Raw genomic sequence first — 9,776 nt, 5'->3', positions numbered from 1 at the left:
CAAATTAGTTAGCATAAATCAGTTAAATGACGAAAAAGGTGGTGTCTATTTACTTGTGACCACGCTGTGTAGATACCCAATGCTTTGTACACTATGCAATCGGTGTCTTTAGGGAGCCAACCCCTATACTATGTATGAAGTGGAGTAAATAAAATCAATACACGTAATATTAAGTTTTATTACACGCATTTGTAAAATAATTACTTAGAAAGACACGAAAGGTTATTTAAAGCGATGTTTTATTTCAAAAGGCTGCTTTTATACCGGTAAAATTTTATATGCACTTAGTAGGGGTTATGTCTTAGTCTAGGCATATATTTGCCCATTGCTATGCATTATATATAGAGAATTTAGTTACACAGAAATTATAAATGCTCAATATATTCTCCATGACAATCTCCGGCCGCAGCTTAACATTTTACACCTCGAACTAATGTGATCAAATAGTCAATAGCTACAATAAATCATCATGGTACAAATCAGCTACATACTGATTATATTATTATCATTACAATATATTAACTTAGCTACCATATCAAGTAACTATCTGCTCATAGTTGAGTAAAAAAAAAGCCAGCAAAAAATATAAATGAAAAATTGGAAATTTAAAAACCTACATATAGGGATCGTAGAAAAGGAAGGAAACAAGGCTGGATATTCTGTAGACATTATTTACTCAAACCAAAATCCATATTTTATTTCCACCAAATGTATACGAAAACAAGCAGTCCTTTTCATCCAATAAGCCTCCCCAGTGGCACAGCGGTATGTCTGCGGACTTACAGTGCTAGAAACCGTGTTTCGAAATCTGTGGTGGGCAGAGCACAGATAGCCCTTGTGTAGCTTTGTGCATAATTAAAAACAAAACAAATCATCCAATATTCGAATTTTAAGGCCTAAAAAGGATCGCCATGAAGTGGTAAAAAGTCAAATGAGTGCAGCTAGAACAAATGACGTATTTGAACTTCAACACTATCGGTGTTCAAAATAAGTTAGGGAGGATCTTTTTTGAATATTTTTACTACCAACTAAGAGTGAAATGATCTCAACCACTTTGAAGTATGAATAGACGAAAACAATATACCTGATTCTGAAAGAAATTGTATACTAACATTAGACTTCAAAAATCCGAAAACATTTGTTAGTGCACAAATTGACAAAACGTGAAATTTTATATATGCAGTGGTGTAGAAAGGAGTTGTAAAGTGGGGTGCTTGGTTAGACGTGCTGGTTTTACAATAAGATATTGAATGTATAAGGAGCAACTTATATATCTCAAATATATAAAAGTAGGGGTACTACAGCATCTCCCGGTTCCGATGCATCTGATATAGGATTTTTTAAAATTATATACTCATAACGTAATTAACTGTTTTCATTTCAAAAGTTAATCAATCCGACAAATGTTGCCCTCCAGTGGCATAGCGGTATGTCTGCGGATTACAACACTAGAATCCGGATTTCGATACCCGTGATGGGCAGAGCACAGGTAGCCCATTATGTAGCTTTGTGCTTAACTTCGTACAACAACAACAAAAAACGACAAATGTTCATAACAAGCATTGAAACACCAATGAAGTTGTGAATCGGTTTGATTTTTGACCTAAGATAAAACAAACTTGTGTGCAGTATGTATATGATTTTGAAACACAGGCTTATATGCTGATGTTCCTCATTTAGACTAGTATTTATTCCTACCTGACAGCAGGGCCCCATTAAGATATAGTGCCACCCTAGGTAGATATTTTTTCCACCCCCCACCTCTTATTAACTATACCATCAATTTTTCTAACTTTTATGAGCAGAATAGGGAACAGATACATTTTGACTGAAAACAAAAATTCTAGAAACTTCAAACGATAGAACAGCTTTTTTTTTTTAGGATAAGAGGCAATGCCATATTCTCGAAAAATAATTACATAATAACATAAGGTTTGGGGATAACATGGGGCCTACTGGTCCATCTTGGCTGTTCCATCCTCTAAACTAAATTAAAATAATTTAAAAAAATCTTAAAGCCAGACCTTATCATTCATATAATTATCATGCTTTATCTTAAACCATCCTGTTAGAAAAATGAAACCGTCTTATCTGAAGATGACTCCTACCCTGCCAAAATGTATATTTGTGTCTCCTAGTTCTACAATTCTTACTGTTAAATATGAAAAAAGATGATAGATCAACACTATCTATTCCCCTTTACAATCTTAAACATCTCATTCAGATCCTCCCTAACTCTTCTTTTCTCAAGAGAAAACAATTTGAGAGATTTCAGCCTCTCTTCGTATGACAACCCCTCCATCCCAGGCACCATTCTAGTAACCTCTGGATCCTTTCCAACAATTTAACGTCCTTCCTAAAGAGCCCAAGACTGAGCACAGTATTCCAAATGTCGCCTCACCAGTGACCTGTATAATGAAATTATAACCTCTTTATACTTGTATTCAATATTTCTGTAGATACAACCTAAAATCCTATTTGCCCTACCACTAGCAACAGCACACTGCTTGAATGACTTTAGAGACTTATCGACTATTACACCAAGCGACCTTTCCTTCGTAACACTGTTAAGGTTATTCCCATTCAAATTATACTTATAATTCGAATTATGATAACCCACATACGTAATTTTGCATTTATTATAATAAAAATCCATCTGCCATTTATTTGCCCAACTCACTAAATGATCTAAACCCTTTTGTAAATCAGCAGCATCCTCTTTACAGCTAGCAACGCCCAAGACTTTAATATCATCTGCAAATGTGAGTAACTTATTGAATATTCTTTCATCTATGTCATTGATGTAAATCAAAAAGAGCAAAGGTCGTAAAACATTAATCCAGTTTGACTGAACTCCATTTGTAGCAACCCTCTGCTTTCTTCCATTCAGCCACTATTCTATCCAATTCGCTAACTTATCCCCCACACCTATAGAGATAATTTTTACAAGACTTTTATGTGTCACCTTGTCAAATGCTTTCTGAAAATCCAGATACACCACATCTACACCCTTACCATCATCTACATAAGCAGTAACCTTTTCAAAGAATGTCAAAAGATTTGTAAGGCAAGGTTTTCCCTTAGTAAAACCATGTTGACTGTTCAATAAAATTCTAAACTTTGTTAAATTACTTTGCAACGCATCTTTTAGCAGACTTTCCAAAACTTTTCCACTACTGATGTAAGACTAATGGGTCTATAATTACTGGGACAGTTTTTATCACCACCCTTAAAAAGAGGAGTTACATTAGCTAACTTTCAATTTTCTGGTACCTGCCCACTATTGAAGGACTGACAAAAATAGTAGAAAGTGGCTCACATATCCAATCTTTAACATTCTTCAAAACCCTTGGGGAAATATTATCTGGCCCAGGAGCCTTATCGTATTTTAAACTTCCCATTTTTTTTCTTAACCAGCTCAGAATTAATGCAGTCATCTTGTTTGATCTCGTTTCCATTTATCAATTGTTCAAGATGAGGAATACTGCTTAAATCTTCATTAGTAAAAACCGAAGAAAAAGAAAAGTTAATAGTTATCATCCCCCAAAAGTCCAACTCCTATCCTAACATTTTGTTTACCTTCAGTGTATTTGATTAAATCATTATTTACAGCTACCCTTTTCTTTCTATAAGGAATATGTTTACCTTGAATATTTAAAAAAAATTCCACATTTGATTAATGTCTCCAAATCACTCAGCTGCCCAATTCACAACGCATAATTCTTGTCGCATCTCTTCAAAATTTGCTTTTTTGAAATTTTTAACCAAAGTATCATTATATATATTATCTCCATATATACAGTAAAACATCGAACCTAGTGATCACTTGCACCAAGATGTTCCCCGATTTACTTTGTACATTAAGACATATATCTTCACATGACAGCAATTAGCTGTTTACTTTTGATGTAATTGTACTACTGATTTTTAGAAATATCTTAGAATTAGGAAAACATATGTTTATTAAACAAGTTGACATATATTATGATAATACATTCGAGTATAGGAACAATGAATTGACTTGGTTCTCATAAAAGTTTGATTTATGAATTAAGCAGTAGTGCAACTGTTACTATTGTTGAATCCAAAGTCCTGAAATACTTTTTATCAACGCTTGATCAAAGTGTTTACCTTTGCTACTGCTTAGTGCTATTTCTGAAACGCAGATATTCCATAAATTAAGTTACTAATGAAGTGGAGTTACAATAATCACCAGACTAGGTAAATCTGGCAATTTGACCGAGGAGTATGTTAACTTTATTCGTAAAAACACATACCACATAGACAACACAAATCCTTTAAGAAAAAAAAACATTATTCATAACATTCATAAAAATTCGGTGTAAAGTTAAAAACACAATCCCTTAGTTATATTTTTAAAATACCAGGTAATAGTACATTTTAAGAACAAAAATACCCTTTATCTTTAATTCAAATATTTAATGCATTACATAACAAAAGAAACTTTAAGAATGAATGAATACATAATATAACCCTTTAATAATGAACATACACATGAAAAAACACCTTTAACGTAAAAAAGCAATGTGCAAGTGCATATATTAAAAGTAAAACTAAATACGAAAGAGAGAAAAATAAAACCCACAATTAAAGCTGCCCACTTTAACAATAGACAAATGAATAAAAACTAATCACATAACTAAAATACAATGACAAGAAAATGGAATAATAAAGAAAAAACTTTAATAATAATAATACATTTTATAAACAAACTCTTAAGATATAGGTCGATGCTTTGCTGCTTCCTCACAGCACCATACAACAGTCCCTTAAATGGCAAGCACACAAAAACTTACTAGGAAATTACAAAAACAACAAAACAATAAAAATGAAAGTAAACTGCAACTCGTTGGTGCATTAAACAAGCAAGAAGACTGGTTTAGCAGTTCCTCTGGATCATGGTAAAGTTAATTCAAGTATGATAATAATAATAAATAAATAAACAGTGGCGGACTGGCCCACTGAAAACATATCCGGGTAGACCCCCCTTAGAATTCGTGCAATGATGCCCCATCAAATTTTGTAGTTTGCCACTTTTAAAGAGTCTTCATAAATTAAAACCAGTGTCCTTTTATCTATCTCAAATGGCCAAATTGATGTAGAACACTATACTACATTTAGACCTATAATATACAGCCATTATTTATACCCCTACTACAGGCATTGCCACAGGTAAATATAAAACACATTCACAACCTCTTGAGAAAAGTATTTTAAACAGCTAAACACGTCACATTCTGTAACTGATTAGTAAATTTTAAGAATTTTGCTGATGCGATAGACGGGGGTTCTCAGTATTTTTCTTTGTATAGGCCCAGATACTTGTGTAGATCTGTCCACGCATGCTGTGTAGGCGTACATACAAGTTAAAACACCATACTACTCTATGATTATCACCTAATAACTTTACGTTTTGTATAAAACATCTGAGAAAAATCATGAAACGACTGCATAGTATGAAAAAGTCCTGGTCCTGTTGTTTAAAGCTGACAACAGTCTGTAGACTACATATGCTAAAGCAATGAATAATGTCGGAAAAGAGGAGACAAACCAGTGGATGCCGAAAGTGCAAATCTTCTAAAATGAAAAAGTTGCAGGAGTCTGAAAAGGGGTTTCTAGAAATATTGAATCAGCATTTGCCATTCAAAGTACCCAGTTGAATAATAATGACCAATCCTGGAGAAGTGGACCTGTAAGTAAAAGACAATACTAAAGTTTAGTTTTGCTTATATCAATATCAATTTGATCACATTATTATTTTGTAATAATAAGGTAATAACGGTAGTTTAGTTTACTGATATTCATATTTATTATGGGCCTACCTAGCAAAAGAACATTTTTCCCCACGAAAATATTAAAATTGTGAGCTACAACTGCTTCAAGAATCAGCATTGTGTGAAACTTGTAGGTCTTCAAGTTGTATAATGACGTAACAATTACAATCATTATATTAGGATCAACGGGTCTGCTGTGCCTGGTAATTTTGCTGGCGAATTTCACCGGCAAACATTGGCCGATATTTGGTAATTCTCACTAGAAATAATAGGACTAAACAGCATATTTCTAGTTTTGCATTTCAAATGCAAGATTATTAGATCATTAATACTTTGTGTGTAAATAATCATTTTGCTCGCAAGTTAGCCAGAAGGATGCATAACAGACCCTCATATAACAAGCTGAATGCTTATTATAAGGTCTGTAGTTAATCGATCATAATATCTGAAATTTCGAAATCATCTTCCGAGAAAAACAATAATATCAAAACAGAGTCTCGTGTTTGAATAATCAATATTACATATATGCTCATGTATTATATTATTTAAACAATTAAAATCATATCATGATAAATGTCTTTTAGACACTTATAAAAGAAAGTAATTTCTGTTACGCGCGCGCATTTGATCAGTTGTTCAAAAACACTTCAGACTTTGTACCTGACTCTCCCAGGTCTTCAAGACCTAAATCCCGATGTCGACCAAAACGAAAAACCATATGCCAAGTGGCATGAGGAGCTGATAACTACTCTAGTTGGTCATTACAGGTTTGTTTGATAATGACACTCTCATGGCATATTGAACGTACATGGAGAGAACGAATTGTGCCTAACATCGGCAAAGTTTGGTGATGACATTTTGTGAGTACAATAAGCGGGATTACTGTTATAAGAAAGATGTGTAAAATATTACAATATGATTATTTCACAATTTTTTTTACATGATACGAGAACACTAAGACATCTATACATTGATTTGACAGAGAGAATTACAAAATTACTTCCCACACTTAACATTTCAAAATAATCAACAGGTTACACAAGTAACTAACCACGAAGAAATTTGAAACTACGCGACCTGTTCATTCACTCAAAGATGATGATGATGTTACAGTAACTGCTGCAACACACACGGAAACCTCAAAAAGAGTGAGAAATATAACACAACTCTCATAAAAGTGAAATATTTGATGGTGTGATCATATTCTTAAACCATCAAGTCAGGATATGCACAGCACAACATTTAGTTCAAACACTTGAAAATCGTCCATTCGACCCGGATGTGTCCTACCGAAAAACAGTTGATGGTAAAACAAAATAAGAGAAAATGTCTCTCTTGTTCAAAACACAATAGAAGCTTTTCTACACTATTTGCCTATGCTTTTCAAGCAGTAATACCAGGTACGTGTATGCAGTTACTGGCGCCATGTTCATCAACATGTATGGGAACATGTAGAATCTAAGGAACACATATAAAATTGTGAAGTGCATGTGATGAATATGAAAGGTGGAAACATTTTTGTCCAAGGTACATGGCATGCTGCCTAATAAACGGAAACTTGTAGGTGGAATGTATGAAACTAAAGCTAGATATCTTGTAATTGCAGTTTCATTATTGAACTAGTGTAAGAGGATTGTATAAAACGTGAGCAAGCTATCTTATGTGTTTTTTTTTAATTCCACCATACTTCAGTAGTACTGCATGCAACTGGGGTCTAAATAATTTGTGACTGTGGGTTTTCAAGTTCACTATCTTTTGCAAAATTAAAATATTTGACAAAATTAACTTCTAATAGTAATTTCTTCATTGAGTGTAACTATACAGAAGTATGAAGATAGGAAATTACACGATATTCTACTTTTCCATAACTAGTATAGATCTGTAGTAAGCTGTACTCAGGTGAAATTTTCCTGTGGGTGTTCTGCACATAGTTAATGACATCTTTGTAAACTTGATATGGAAATGTTATAGACTTATACAAATCCTCTATTTTAGGGAAAGGTTACAAATTACAAAATTTGTTCCATAGGCATATACCTGTTCGACTCTATTGCTGTACCATGTCTTCTTGGAATGGGGTTACGCTTATTCCGAGAAGTGGTATGGACACTAATACAAATTGGAATTGGTTTGGGTCTCTCTCTTGAACTTGTTACTTGGAATGATCATTGACGTACAGGTAGTTATTGCAGAATAGTGCACTAAGACTCTTGTCTGACTTTAAAGTTTGACATTCGTTATTCTTGCTTAATTCCCGATCCTGTGCAAAAGTGTTTTGAAAACTGTATTTCAGCAGCCAGTAGAAATCATATAACGAAATAGAAGATTGTCAGTTCACTAAATATACATTTACAGATTCATTTGTATAAATAAATATTTTATTTCATTTCTGTCCTTGTATATTTGTACTTCTTCGTTGTCTGTGTCAATTTCATTCTTTGCAAGCATTTCCAGAACCTGCTTTTTTTTAAAAAAACATTTAATTCCTATCTATCAGATATCAGTGTTGGAAACAAATTATTATTGAAGAAGCTCAACCATAAATAAAAATTAAAAGTTTATTAAAAATCGATAAATATTTGTTACAATAAAGCATTTTGCATCTCCAACTTTAATAAATTCGTTTAACAAATTTGGAATCTTAAGATTTAATGTATTTTAGTTGCGGAAGTAATATATAATCGTTCCAGTTGCAACTGGGAGCATCGTCCTTACCGATGACTGAGTTGGAAATTTAACGTGATGTCAAATGCAGAGTCAAATATTTTTTATCTCCAGGCAACGCAGAGCGTATTTTATATTCGCTTCTTCAGTTATATTATTGGAAGATTTCAGGCCCCATTTTCCTGCAGTTTCGACGCCTCTGTTGAGTGTTATTGTACCCAAATGTTACATACGTGGTATACCACAGGTGAAATGCTTTGCATGCCAGCAAAGCATCAGTTAAGTGTTTTTTCACCTAAATTTTAACACCTCAAATTCAGAACTTGTATTCAACATTGTAATTCAGGGCAAAGTGCTGATGTGGCCTTATTAAAACAATCTCCCCTATATCTATTAGACAATCCTGTTAATTAAACAGTTTTCTTTGAATATACTGTAGAATAAGAGTCTCATATCCTGTATAGTTTATAGTTAAAATAGCAGAAATATTCCTAAACCATAAATGCTGTATTTGAGCTTATATTTAGAATTTGAATCTACTTCAAGACACTAGCTTATATTGTTGTAGTGTACTTTTTTTACTTAACAGGTTCTTTTATATCATCTTGTAAAAATAAGTCAATGTTCAGTCCACGTAACGATAATATATTACTTTATTTCCTTTTTGATATTTGTACAAACTTGAACATTTGTACTGCTGTAAATGTGCCATGGGTCTTCGTTACTAAGACGTTATCCAACGTAAAGCAAACCAACTTGTAAAAAAGTAACTGTTCTAGGTAACACACTGACTGGTTCAATCTCTGTCTTGAAATAATCCTATCTACTATCTCCTTGACTCTCACACTATTCTAACGATGCTTCACGAAACGTCATATCTATAATTTACTTTCAAATATGCTAGAAAACTTTACGTCACACCCTTAGATCTTTTTAGTAAGTGTTCTAGGTCTCTCTTTTTAAACCTTTTGATCTCAACACTATCATTAAAACCCGCAGCTCTCTCTGGTTAACATTTAAATTACAACATTAAAATTATAGCATATAACAATATGATATTTATTTAAAAGAACTTATGAGCGAAAGCAAAAAAAATACGTAATATGTCAACCACACAATATCTGTGATACTAAGTGCTGACGAGGCTTTAACTATTTATTGCCAACGCTTCCATTCGGCTCGAGTAAATGCATGACTATATACCGATTGAAGGATGAACTATCCTCAAATACCCCATTTCTCGCACTTTCACTTGTAGGTTATCTTGAGGTTAGTTTCACGGAAGGACAGAGAAAATCTAGGTGACTCGCTTCAAAA

The sequence above is a fragment of the Limulus polyphemus genome, unplaced genomic scaffold (assembly GCF_000517525.1).
Source record: "Limulus polyphemus unplaced genomic scaffold, Limulus_polyphemus-2.1.2 Scaffold5037, whole genome shotgun sequence".
Lineage (NCBI taxonomy): Eukaryota > Metazoa > Arthropoda > Merostomata > Xiphosura > Limulidae > Limulus > Limulus polyphemus.
The sequence above is the reverse complement of the archived record's forward strand: the minus strand, read 5'-3'. Positions refer to the sequence as shown.